This window comes from Ochotona curzoniae, unplaced genomic scaffold (assembly GCF_017591425.1).
Source record: "Ochotona curzoniae isolate NIBS_2020 unplaced genomic scaffold, NIBS_Ocur_1.0 contig_2754, whole genome shotgun sequence".
NCBI classification, from domain to species: domain Eukaryota; kingdom Metazoa; phylum Chordata; class Mammalia; order Lagomorpha; family Ochotonidae; genus Ochotona; species Ochotona curzoniae.
This window is the reverse complement of record NW_024465582.1, coordinates 2,675,130-2,689,644: the sequence shown is the minus strand read 5'-3', so window position 1 is coordinate 2,689,644 and position 14,515 is coordinate 2,675,130. Positions and strand designations below refer to the sequence as shown.

General features: G+C 43.3%; 1 protein-coding gene across 1 annotated transcript in view; it reads right to left on the bottom strand.

Annotated features, from left to right (window-relative positions):
• Nucleotides 1–14,515, bottom strand: part of ADCY2 (adenylate cyclase 2) — a 273,347-nt gene that overhangs the window by 178,062 nt on the left and 80,770 nt on the right. The gene's annotated exons all lie outside the window — the stretch shown is intronic.

Sequence of the window (14,515 nt, the reverse complement as noted above, 5' to 3'; positions counted from 1 at the left end):
GCTGACCTGGGAGGAACAGAGAGGATACAAACACCATGGATAAGTATTACAAAAATGGAACAGGTTATAGGTGGCTCAGCCACTGTTGGACAGTTTGGCAGTTATTCACAAAGTTAACAACAGAATAACTTCTATTCCAGAATTCTATTCTCATTGAAGAACAGAAAACTGGTGCTCAAACAAGTCAAGCCCCCTCCCCAACATGTTCATAATGACCCTTTTTGCGGCAGCCCACAGGTAGAAACCCAAACATCTGTCATGGAATGGATGGTAACCAGCACATGGTATATCTATCCATGGAATAATAATTAGCCAAAACTGGAATAAGGCACAGGTACACAATATAATTTGAATGGGCTTCCAAAGACATTTTTGCCAAATGAAGTGAGCTTGAGGAAACCAGCCTGCACTGTAGGATTCCATTGCTGTAAAACATACACAATAAGCAAATTCCTGGAGACAGAAGTCAACTGTTGGTTGGCAGGCACTGGTGGGGAATGGATATGAAGAGTAGTCATTTAAGAGATACCAAATTTCATTCCATGCAGATGAAAACAGTTTTCAAACCAGACAGAAATACTTATGTAACACAGAAGCTAACTAGGTGCTGCCCTGTTCTTGATTTTCGTGTATGTGCTGCCGAAGCGAGCAACCTGTTCTTGACTTCAAATGGCTCACATGTGATACATGATAGAATCCACATGACACTGCTTACACACGTTTGGAATTGGAGAAAAAGTGGTTTAGCAGGTAACCAAATATGTCAGTTATTGTTATAGAAAAACACAGAGACACTAAGCATCATAAAGGATAAAAGGTGGCTAATGCAGAGGGCCAGGAACTGAGACCAGAGAAGGTGGCATGCGGCTCCTCCCTGCCAGCAAGCAAGGCAAAGGCATGTTCATGGCAACTCCTGTAGCTGTGTCACAGGAAAGACATCAAAGCCCAGCTGTCCTGCACACAACAGGAAGTAAGCAGAGGACTCCGGTCCAGGTGGAGCTAAAGGGAGGGCAACTAGCAAGGACTTGAGGCCTCCTGCCCTTTTAGGGGCACCCACCCACACACACACTGCCCAAAGCAGTGGGGATGTATAAGCTGCAGGGGGTGGGGGGATCCCAGCTCTCAAGGTCTGTACACAGCAGAGAGGCAGCCCCACATTCTAGACTTCACAGTACAGCTCAGCTTTCCCTGCAGCACCTGCTCTGCCATGAGGAGATGGGGTGGATCCTGAACCATCACCAATAATGCCTGCAAGTGGCAGCCGGGGAGAAACCCACTGCGAATGGGCACAGGGAAGCCCGCGTTGGTGGAGACCATCTGCTTCCTGCCCCCGTCTCCTCCCCTTCGCTCTATATTTATGTGTGTCCTCGGGCCAAAATGTGTGGGTGAACAGATTACCATAGCAATAGAAATTTTTTCTGGGTAAATATTTTTTTTCTCACACCTTTTAATAAATAAAAGACTTTGAAGATATGTCTCAGCACAGCATTGCTATCTGGCAGGGCCTCCAGCCCACTACTTCCATTCCACACAGGAGATAGGGAAACCAAAGCCACCAAACCTCCCAGCATGGGATCCACACACAAAGTACAGAATCCCAGTTTTCTTAGCAGGGGTTTTCATGGCAGCCCCAGTGACCTGCCCTGTGAGGACAGGCTGCCTCCTTCATCAACCTCTTGCCAGGGACAGAAGGCACAGGGTGAGCTGTTGGAACCCAGACTCCTAACTCCAAGCCAGTCGTAAACAGTGGAGCATGGAGTCAGTGCCAGAGGTCAGGTCCTTCCTAGCATCTCAGAGGTTCTGCTAGAGAACCACACGACTAGGAGAACAGCTTCTTTCAGAATTAGAAAAAACAACTAATATGAAGTCATCACCTACTAAAAAAAAATTGGATATTTACGTTGGAATCCCTACAGTCACCAAATTTACAGGAACTATTTTTAATTGGGAAATTGCTACTTTCACTCATCACATTTATTTATAAGCCTCATCCTATTAGGACTGCTAAATATGTCCAGATATCAAACTGATGATCAGAGCGCTTCTTAAAATGATGCATCTTTTTCATAATGCAAAGACATCAGCATTTCTCTGAGACTGTCTTATCTTTCAATAAGTTTAATTCGAGTTTCTTTAATGTGGTAGCATCATTTCCAAGTATTACCTTTTGCAAATATTTTGGGCTTTGTGATAGAAGTTTCTGGTAAGTTGACTGACAATCATCAGAGAACAGACCCTCAGTTCTTCGAATATAAGAGACCCTGTGAGGTATCCTTTTTCTGATGGCAACATGGAGTTCTTAACGAACAATGAATCAAACTTAGTGACATCAAGTTTGAGGGTCTAATAGCGCATTTCAGGAGCAGAGCCAGTGGTACCCAGGGAATGTCGCCAAGCAGAGCAGAAGGAAGAAGGGTGCTGTGTCAAGTCCCATGGTTGAGGGTAGTCCATCCCACTAAAAGATCCGAGCTTTAAAACTTGCAATTTTAAACAGGGCCATATGTAAAACAAAAATAGATTTGGCACATTTAAAGAATGTGTTAGAAAAGTGTTCCCACGAGTCAAATGCAGTCCCCCGAGTTTGCACATCCCCATGGGGACATAGGAATCGCCTTCCACATATGGTGAAGACAGAAGCCACTGATCCAATCGCCATGACATGTTCAGAAATGCCAGGCCGAGGTAGGATTCACAGTGGCCTCACTCCAACACAATGGCTTCCAATGTCTCTTGCATATCTTCTGACAGATCTAGTGGAACATCAGGACTTCCAAGTTTAAAACCAGCCGAGGGCACTCATATATTACCCTAAGCCTGTCCTCTTGAGATAACATGGTTCTGCCTGTGACGGTGCCATTTCCAACAAGACGGGAGTTTCAGGTTAGGAGTCACCTTTCATGACCCCGTCACTCACACGCACAGTCAGAGCCCATCATCTTCTTCCTTCGGGACTCAGTCTGTGGCTGCTCTCTTCCTGTTGCTGCACATCTCCTCTGTTAAGAAGCTGGCTCACTGCCTTCCCATTTGTTGGGCAACATTCAGATGCTGTGACAATGTCCTCTCTTTCTTCTCCCCAACCTGGACCAAAGAAGCTGGAGCATCTCCTTCCTCATTCTTGCCAACTCCATTCCTCCCTCCATATGTGAGGCCATGAGGACACTGTGCCAAGTTCCTCCAACTTTCTTCCTTCTGTGCACATGGAATCAATGCACTTCACCCTGGTTTTCTGAGCTAGACATGTCACACAACTTGCTTTGACAAGTGGGTAGGAAGTCTAAAACTTAGCAACACTTTGCCATGCCCTCTTCCTCTGTCCAGCACCGAAGCACAGTGCAACATGCGGCCTGGGTCCCAGGGTGAGCAGCAGAGCCTCAGCTGTCCCACTGGTCATGTGAGTAGTCAGTAAACTGGTGTGAAGTTCCAGGGTTCCTAAGCACAGTTCAGGAGAACCCCACTGATACCAACATTACAGACACAAACACACATGGTGCTATGCTTACAGAAATTGGATTTTTTTTAAATATAAAATACTCTGCACTTTCACTTTTTCACTTAGTGATACATCATGATCACCTCTCAAGTCAATTGATGTGAATGAATAATTTATTTTCATTAGTTGCAAAAATGTTCCATAGGACAGGTGCACCACAAATCACTGTAACATTTCCTTATCAATGTCACTCATGGCTTCACAAATTCCCATTACCTAAGAGCTGTGTGCATTTCCTCTGAGCCCTGACTGCAACACTCTCTTTTCTCTTAACAGCCAACACATTACAGCCAAATTCCTGAATTTTAAAACCCCAGTTTAATACATTGCTCCCTTGAATGAAAGCTTCCTCTCGCTCACCCTGACCACCACATATAAAATGGAAAATACTTTCCTTCCATGACCCAGCCCTCTCCCTGGCTTTACTGATTCACGGCTTGCGTACTTCTCTCTTATTTGTAAACATTCTTCCCCATGCATCATGAGCCTAAAGACTTCCTGAGGGCAGGAACTGACTCACTTGTAGGCAAGCATTCACGACCGGACATGGCACCTGACACAGGGTGGATGTCCATGATGAAGCCATCCACATGGAAAACTCTCCTGCATCCCAACATGGGCTGAGCCAAATGCACTTCACTGTGTGTCCACTTGCTGAACAAATGTCTCGGGCCATTCCACCTCCTCCTTGGTCTCCCTGGCCTCCCTGTCAGCTAGATGCATATAGTTTTAGAATTGTTATTTATCTATGTGGTCCATATACATTCAAAAACTCAAATGGACAGAGCTTGCAGGAGCCTGTGGCAGCAACAGTGATCCATGAACTGGACAGGCTCCAGCTGTCAGGGAACACAGTGTGCACAGCAGCACTTCCTGGTCTTTCTACCTCCAGGAGCTGCTGTGTCCACAACAAAAAGATTTTCAAGATTGAGATGGAACCTGAAGCCAAACCTAACCAGCAGAATGAAGAGATGACGATGTTTGGGATGCTCCACATGATCTCTGAGGCAGCTACTCCCATGAGAGGGTAACAGCTCAGCCCCGTGCAAATCCCATCAGCTGATTTTTAACTCAGTTCATGGACCGACAAGACGTATCCTTCGCTAAATGTTTGCTGTGCCTTGTGCATGTACTACCGGCAACATAGATGCTTCCAAAGAAGATCACTTTTGACAAGGCCCAATACAAAGAAAACTTGTGATGCAAGGAGAAAGGAGACAGCAGTCACCACTTCCTCATATAGAAGTCCACCTTCATTCTGGGGGAGAAAAGGCCCCCTGGCTTTCACGTAGCAAGGCACATTCCTTGAGAAGAGTCTCAGTGAACATGGGAGTTTTTCAGCTCTAAGTGTGAAAGGCAGGCCCAGAATCATACAAGCAGAGGCAAGAGCTGAAAGACACGCTGGGACCCATCTTTTCCAACAGCACAGGACTCAGGGGACTGGAAGCTCCAATGACATGACTTCTTCAGTAAGATATGACAAGTGTGCTTGTGTGTCTGCATGCCTCTCTCCTGGCAGATTCTGGTGGCTTCCAGCAATCAAGGCCATCCACAGGGCAGGTGCATTACTCTGACCTGTACCTCCATCTCCACATGCCATTACGCCTGTATGTTTGTACTTTCATATGTGCTTCTCTTTAAATTTCTGTCTTCTTACTAGGGCACCAAGTATTTAGTTGCTACTCAGCCTAAATTTAATATGACTTCATCATTAATTGATGACATCTGCAAAGACCCCAATTCTAAGTAAGATTTTAGAAACATAATTCAACACTCAGCATAAAATCTGTAACACAGAACAAACAAAAAAATTAAGATTTCAAGTATTCTGCATGCAACATCTCATGGTCCATGGGCAAATCAGAGATTATGACTCAATATTCAGATAACAATTACAGTTTATGGATCTAAAAAATGGGACAAAGCTTTTTACAAAGCTGCTTTACATTTTTGACAGGATGTTCCTATGGATGTGAAAAAGAGCTGAGGTCCAGCTTATGCAAGGATATCAGGGAACCCAGACTCTACACAAACAAGCTCTGCACTGGTTCCCCTTTTGTCTCAGCTTCTGGTAAAAGGCCAATCAATTTCACTGTAAGGGTCAACATTTTCTTTGAAATTCAAGGACAAGCCAAAAGTCCCCAGACACACCAAAAGGAACTTAAAAATGGAGCATCTGTATTTTTCTTTCAAATGGTGCCTCCACGCTCGTGCCTTAATAAGCCTTCCTGCTTGCTACATTCTCTTCTAGAATGTCTACATATCCATAATCACCGAGATAATAAGGATTAGTTATGTAAATCTTAGTGGCTGTATGGAGAAATACACCATTAGAAACATTTTCTATTTTGTTATGCTAATAATGTTAAGGAAAATGGCATGTCAGTGAACATAATGTAAGTATTTTATAACTAGAAGCAGCAACACTTAATCATTTTTGTCTCCAATGAATCTCTGAGAAAACAAAAATACATTAATATTTTAGATAGCAGCTAAATTTCCAAAGACACAAATGTTATTAAAAGCTGTAAGAAACCATTCTTATGATTGGGCTGAGTAGTTAATTAGCATCATATTCCAATGCTAGAAATCTTGAAATCCAGTTTTTTTAAAAAGCCCATATTCTTATTTCTCAAAATTGGATATGCAAATGATCAACAAGTATTTGAAAAATGTGCAAATCAATAGGGAAATGTACATTTAAAACCACAATGAGGACCTGGTGCAGTAGCCTAGTAGCTAAAGTCTTCGCCTTGCAGGCGCCAGGATCCCATTTGGGCCTCGCTTCCCATCCAGCTCCCTGCTTGTAGCCTGGGAAAGCAGTCGAGGATGGCTCAAAGCCTTGGGACCCTGTACCCATGTGGGAGACCTGGAAGAGGCTCCTGGCTTCAGATCGGCTCAGCTCCAGCCGTTGCGGCTGCTTGTGGAGTGAATCAGTGGACAGAGGATTTTCATCTGTCTGTCCTCATCTCTGATATTTGACTTTACTATTAAAAATAAAACAGCTCTTTTAAAAAAAGAACACAATGAAATATTAGGTCACGCCTGTCAGAGAGAATATTATAGAAAAGAGCATGTTATCTAGTAAACCCACTAGCGGGTATTTACCCTGACCACCGAGATCAGAGCGCCAGAGGTACGTTTGCGTGCCCAGGTTCCTACGGCACCACTCCAAGAGCCAGTGCGCAATCAACCTAGGTATCCATCACAAATGAATAAAGAAAATGTGAAATATTCACACACAACAGACTATCATGTGGCCTGGATAAAGATGAAAACTTCATCAATTATTGCATGGATAAAATTTAAGAACACAAATATTGAGTGTTCTTGCTTATGAAAAATGAAATCTAGACTTTCTGTGAGATCAAAACTACAGAACTTGAAGAAACAGAGTGGAGAACAGTGGTCACCAGGAGCTAGGTTTGGGGTGGGAGGTTGGAACTGGTAGTCATAGTGTACCAAGACTCAATTACACAGGAAAAATGAGGCTGTTCTCTTGACTGATTTGAGATACAGTGCATCATGCAAAGAATCCAGTAAATAATAACACAGGGAATCTTTTATAACTGCAAAAAGGAGTATCATTGATTTTCATCACAACACCTGGTATTTGAAGTGATGGGCATATTAATGACCTGGTTCCATTTTCCCTTGAATGATTCCGACTTCACAACTTTACACCTACAGTCTGAACAGACCTGGATAAACATCAAGGACAGAGCAATAGACAGACACAGTGGGATTCACAAAATGTCCAAAAAAAAAGGACTGGGGCTGGACAAGTCTGAAACCAGCGGGACTCTCTCGCCTCTGAGGTCCAAGGACTTGGGCCATCTTCTGCATCCTTTCCAGGCATAGCAGCCAGAAGCCAGAACCAACACTCCCCAAGGGGATGCCAGCATTGTAGACGGTGTTCATCCTGCTAACACTTCAGGTTCTAACACTTGCTTGTTTCATGCTCTTACATTCTCACATTCTACACAGATCCTACAGCCAACTGATTGTCAGCATCGCATCATAGGACTGTACTCAACAGAGAGCCTGATGGTCACAGTGGATCACAAGCATGCACAGGTGATTTTTAACAGGGTCATTTGATCCTCCAGCCTCAAGCCGATTAATCTCCTCCTTGTCCTCTCTCCCACATCACTGAACAAAACGTTCTGTCCACAGGTCTGGGAGCTAATTCTTCAAAGTTGCTTCTGCCTCATTCTTTCTGCCCATGGAAGACAGCCTGAACACACCTAACCTCTCCTCCCGATGGCATCAAATACTTGCATTGCATGACTACTTCTGGACCCCAGCAAAACTTCTGTGTCCTCTACTTACACCTGTGTCTTTTAGAGTAAATTTTTTTCACATAGAAGTCAAAATGATATTCCTGAAAGAAAATCTGATCACATCTTCCCTTTGCAAAGGCTATCTCCAACTCTTAGAAAAAAAATCAAAGTCCTCAACAGGCCAATATGATGTCCTCACATTCTGACCAGGTTGAACCACACCCATGCATGCATGTACACGGGCGTGCAAACACTCCATCCCTCTGCCATTACTCTGCTCTTCCGCCCCCAATGTCCTTGGCTGATTCTGCTTGTCATCTCAGCTTTACAACTCAAACATTACTCTCCAGGGAAAACCCACTGATCCCCTTACCTAAAATGTATTTTTCTTCTGCCCTCTAGCCTATCATGCCACTTTAAAATTCTTATTATCCCGATTGAATTGAGAATGTTTACCTTAATGTGTTTAAAAACTTTTTGTTTCTGTCTTCTCCCACCCATATGCAGGCTTCATGAAAACAAGGACAATGCTTCAATGGCTCCTTACAAGAGAACACTACCCAGGAGACCACCACCCAGAATCCTTCACAATTATGTGCTGATGGATGAATGAGTTTGGGTCCCAACACAGGTGAGAGTTGGGAGAGGAAAGTCCAAAGAAGCTGAGTGAGGAGAGGCATGTCTTCAAGGACAGGAAAAGGGGGGCATGAGTTGGCCTCTGCAGTCAAGCATGAAGTCTTGACCACTACATAGCAGTACCTTGGACAGCACTCATTTTTATCCCAATAAGAAAGATCACAGAATAATGGAATGTCAATGCTATAAGTTGTTCTTTGGCCTGCACACACAGGGAGTACACAATTAAAATCACAGCAGAACAGGTCACAAAAGTCAAACCAGTTCCTGTGTGCCAGCTGCAGGCTCTGGAGACCTTCCCTGAATTCAAGCACCATGCATGACATCTCCCTGGTCTAACCAGGCTATGGGTGGCACAAGCTCCACTAGGACTTGCTTTATTTTCTGCACCAGCTATGACCACAGACTTTCCCTGATTTGGTGGAGTTCAAAATGTTTACAACCCAACCATGGCCATTGGCCAGAACATCAGCCTCTCCTTGGGGCCTGCTGTAAACATACACTGTTGGGCCCTGTACCATGTATGGCTGCTCAGACTCCATTCAGCCTTGCCTCCAGGTGTGCCTGTCTTGTGCCCCTGACCCTGCCAGGTTGATTCCATCATAGGAACAGATGGCTCTCCCTTCAGAGGAGATGACCGGATTTGTTCACTTGAAGCAATGGAGGTGAGAGAACATACAATGCACTCTTTTGGTAATTTTCATGAATTCTGTACAATGTTACTGACTCTTACACCATACTGTATAACAAATACTTCTAACTCATTCACCTGGTCAGCTAAGAGGTGGTGCAATCTATCATCTGCCCAATTCCAGCTCCTGGTGAATACCATTCCACTACCCCCAACAAGCTGAGAGCTAAGAGCTCACACAGAAGTGAGGACAAGAAGGGTTTGTCTTTCCGTGATTGTCTTACTTCCCTTAGCATAGTGCCCATCAGTCATCCATGTAGTCACAGAATTCCCTTCTTTTTACAGCCTTCATTTTATCCCATGTGTAAAGTAGTGCTTGACACAGTTTATGGAAAATGGAATTAAAAATGTTCATTCTGGTATGAAACATTTAAGTTCATGCATTTTGTTTCATAACACACATTTCCTACAGGCTTTCTGAAATTATAAAGGTGTTACAAATGATACATGATGATATTGACCACATATCCATATCTATATCCATAGTCTATACACACACATATCACTCCCTTTACGCATGCTACCCTTAACACTTAATCTGATTACAAAACTTGGCTATTGTGAACAAGGCTAGAATGAATACAGGTGTGCAGATCTCTCTTCCAACTACTGATTTCATTTCTTCTGGGTATGCATCCACTAGTGGGATGACTGGATTACAGGGAAGTTCTATTTTTGATACTTTCTGGAACCTCTATTCTATTCCAACACAATATCTGAACAAATTCGCACAAAAGACATTTATGGTCATAAAGCAAGATAAAAACTCATGTTGATAATCCATGACAACTAAAATTTTATTTTTTCAATATTGTTTTCTAAGGCCAAAAATAGGCTGTGACTATCGACTACACCTTTATAAAATACAAAGGCATTTCTTTAAATGTTCTATCATTAAGCAAAAGAGCACATATTATGTTCTTTGATGGAAGGCTAGGGCTCCAAGAGTAATGATAAAACCATGAATCACTGGGTAGCTTTCATTCTTCTTTTGAAATCATTACTCAGAGTTGGAGAGATTGATGATGGATTCCAAGGTAAAACAATAACTTTCACTGTGCTTCTTTCACTTAAAACAGGTAGGAGGCATATCATAAATGTTAAAAAGCTTTAACAGAGAATAGTAGGAAAACAAAGCCTCTGCCTACTAGGAGAGTGAAGGGAAGGCCGCCTTCTCTTGTTCTCAGCCCATCCACAACAGCTTCCACCATGAGCAGGCTGATGAGGCCACAAGCCCTTCTCTTCACAATCCTTTGCTTGGCTTTAGGTATCCATCCACCCACATGTGTCATTTCCCTCTTTATTTACTAATCAGGAATTCACTTATTCACCAGCATTGATCTTAACTCTATAATATAAGGCATGCTTTGTCAGCCAACAAGGTCCCTATTTGTAAGACATTTGACATTTCTTGAATTTTAAGGGAATTTCCTATGTGGAAATTAGTCTTCTGATAGAAATGTCCTTCCCCCTTCTTCCCACCCTCATCACAAGCATAATAAACTCAACATCTACAATGTAACAAATTGAAGCCAGATCTATGCAGGACTTGTAATCAGTAAACTTTTAACCAATCACTAACCAACCTCAGGCCTGAATCTCAGTGCAAGCCATCCACATGCTCAATGTTAAATATTTCAATTGTGTTCCTTGGGGGTAGAATAACAGATTATTCCACATTACGTTTTGGTTCACAACAAAACCCAACCTGATGTATAAAAAGGAACTTTAAGATGCCGGTGTTATAGCACAGTGGCCTGAAATGCCAGCATCCCATGTGAGTGCCAGTTCAAGTCCTAATGACTTCACCTCTGATCCAGCCTGCCTGCTGACGTACCTGCGAAGGCAGTGGAGAACAATCCAAGTTCTTGCATCCCCCACCATTCACATGGGAAAACCAGATACATTTCCAGGCCCTGGGCTTGTACACAGCCTAGCCACCATACCTTCTGTGGTCATTTCAGAGAACCAGTAGACAGAAGGTCTATATTTCTTTCTAACCTCTGACTTTCAAATAAGTAGCCTGAATAGTAGTCACATGGCCAAGAAAAGTGAGAACAACCAGGAAGAAATGAGAAAAGGTACAACATTCTCAGAAATACTTCTCAGTGGGAGGGGACTTGGAAAAGTTCATAGAAAACAGAAATGAACAGTTGCTTTTGGTGCAAAAATTTCTGAAACCCAGGAATCATTGTTCTTCATACTTGAATTTTCCATGAATTTTTAATGTAGACTCACAAATTGAAAAAGTATCATTCAGTCCCAAATTGGTCTTTCAATTATCTCCAAGTATTTTATGAGTGGCATATTTTTTCAAGGATTCATTTTCTTTATTTAAAACAGAGCATGAAAGTAACAGGGAAAGACATACAGAAGGATCTTTCATCCTCAACTGGTAACAGCAGCCAGGGCTAAGCCAGGCCACAGCCATGGGGCCTGGAATTCCACCCAGGCTCCCACGTGGGTGCAGAAGCCCAGGTACTGGGGCTAGCCTCTGCTGCTTTCTCAGGCACTTTCACAGGAAGCTGGATCAGAAAAGGAGCAGCTGGGACTCAAACTGTGACTAAGTGGTGATCTGACAGGATGCAGGTGTCACAGACAGCTTATCCCACTGCATTCCAACACCGGCTCCATGGGCAGCATCAAACGAAACAACTTCACAGTTAGGAACAATGGGATGCTGAGGGTAGGAGTGTGTTGCAAGCCCGAAAGCACCCCGAGCAGCAGGCCTGACTCTCCACAGAAACTGAAAGATCAGCTAGTGCCATCTCTGAAGGTTAACAGAGGGAGCGACGGAAGCTACAGCCACCACTCAGCATTCGTACTCCAAAATAAAGAACAGCCAGGCAACCCCGCCAACCTACTCCAAAACCCTTGCTCCAGCACCAGGAGGTCTTACCCTCTTAAAAATAATTTTTCTCATCAAATTCAAAGAAAACAACAAGTTCATTTGGAAGCAATCAGGCAAAGTAATACTTATTTGATTTGGAGGAAATGAAGTCCTTTGTGATGATTTTTACATCTTTTTTTTTTCCTGTCCAGGAAGTAACAAAGTTCCCACTCTCTGAATACAGATTTTTAAAAAATCAAGGGCATGATCACTTTGACTCCTCACCCGATCTCTGATGTTTGCACTCGATTGGCTCAGACCTACCCATCAGAAGAACCCTTCTTCCCTCTAAGCTGGCATGAGGTGACAGTGTGTCCAAAATTTAACTTGTCCTATTGCCAGCAGAGTAACTTTGGCTTTCATGAATCTTCAGACAATTGTACAGTGATTCACTGGTATTAAGTCTAGGGCTTCCTCAACCCGGGCCATTCCAAGTGAGCCAAGCTGTGAGCACTGTGGGCAGTGCGTATACAGACAGCTCTGTGCTCCAACCCTCAGCCGTCTCAAGCATCTCCTCTGCGAAGAAACCCTGACATCTCTATTCTGATTTCACCAACCCATGCCACAAGTTTCAGGCTGCTTCTAAAGCCCTGGTTTTCTTTCTTCTATTTGTCTTCCTCGTTCTATTCCAACACGAGTTATTTCACTCCACCCTCCAGCAATTGGGAAAAGATCTTTGCTGCTCAATCTAGCATATATCCATGAAAGTTTTGCCTAAATAAAGGTTTTTAAGTTATAAATCATTGGCCACTCCATAAAACCACTCAAATGTAATCTTAGGAGTACTTCATGTGCATAGACTAGCGTTCCGTATTTCGGGGTACATGATCTTATTATATTTTGCTTATTTTTTTTTGGCATTCTTCCAACTGTGTAGACAAATACTTTGTTGAGTGCTTGGCCTCACATTAGGCAGAATTTATGGCCGATGGACTGCTACAAACACACACTGCCTTCTTTCCATTATGTACAGGAAAATATTGCCAGAGCAGTCTGGAAAAGAGGTGATCACCACCTCAAATAATAAGCAGGGTTTGTAGAAGAAATAGAATCCTGGAAAATCAGGTGGAATAATGCCACCGGAGAAGTGAAAAAAAAAATAAGGTCTGATAAAAAAATTAAAACATTATGTAAAAGGCTTGTATTTATACTCACTGTTTCTGTTCCTATGAATATTCATGCCCATATTCTTCTGGAGCATTATACTTCTTTAATATGAAAGGCCAGTGCTTTAGATGGGAAAAATTCATGCAGAGAAAATGAGTGAATTATTCATCCGAAAACAAATATTGTTTGGGGACTCTGTTTTCTACGTGTGCGCTCAACATCGACATAAGTCAGCAACGAGCACAGCAGTGCAGACACAACGGGCTTTCTACACAAAATGACCCTCTAAATTCCTAATGGCTTCATTTTTTAAAATTCCTTACTGAAAGAGGAAAGTCTTGATGGGAAGAAAGCATATTTTTGAGCTGTGAAAACAAATTATTTTGGTTCTGCGTTGGCTCAGTGGGGCTTTGAGTTATACAACACCTTTCCCCACAAACCCAACTCCAGTCCATCAGCATGACGCTCTCCCAAACTTCCTGTGTTCACTCCTTCAAGTTCCTACAAAGAGGGCAGTCATCAGAGCAGGTGTGGTCCCTGGCAGTTGACCCCTTCTGCAGGGCAGTGTCCTCAGACTTCAGGTGGGACTGTGGGTTGCACTAGATGTGGTCTTTCTGAACATTAGATTATGCTCCCAGGATCAACTTTTAGGTTTATGTCACCCTTATGGCACGTACCATGCTATTTACAGAAATATGATCCAATCAGGTAAGAATGGCATGGGCTGTTATTGGTTCCTGACATCCACCAGGTGTCTTTTCCTCAATCCAGAAGCTGAGGCATTGGAAGCACATCTTGACCAAAGACCAGCTCCACATCAAGAGCTCTGTGAAACTTCCCTTAAGTCTGTCTTCTGTGGATTATTCTTGTGAATGTCACTCTCAGGCTAGGTGGACCCTAGAACAAACAGTGGGGTCCCTGCTGCTTTTTGTAACACTCAAGCTCTTTCCCTCGCTTTGAAATGCCACTTTGGCTTTTGAAAACATATTGGATAACTTTCTTCCACTGGTGACTGAAGTAGAACTATGCCCAATACACTCTCACATGACGCCTCATGACCACTTGTGTTTTTCTCCACTGCCAATTCCTCCACAGCCTCCTGGGCCCTGTGTCCTCTCTCCTCACATTAACAATCCTCAAGACAGCTAACCTTATGTGCAACAGTCCTGTGAGCAAGGGCTATGGACCCGGATAAGGAAACCAAATTCAAAGGTAAAAGACCTTTCCCATGTGCCTCCAACCACAGTTGGCATATGTGAATTGGAAGCCTAGGACCCAACACTACCCTCTCCTGTCCAAATCAGTATAAAAGAAGCATTTGCTTGCTTTTCAATGACTTATGTATTTATTTACTTGAAAGGCAGAAAGAGAAAGTATGGGAGGAGTGGGAGAGGGAGAGAGAGAAGGAAAGAGGGAGG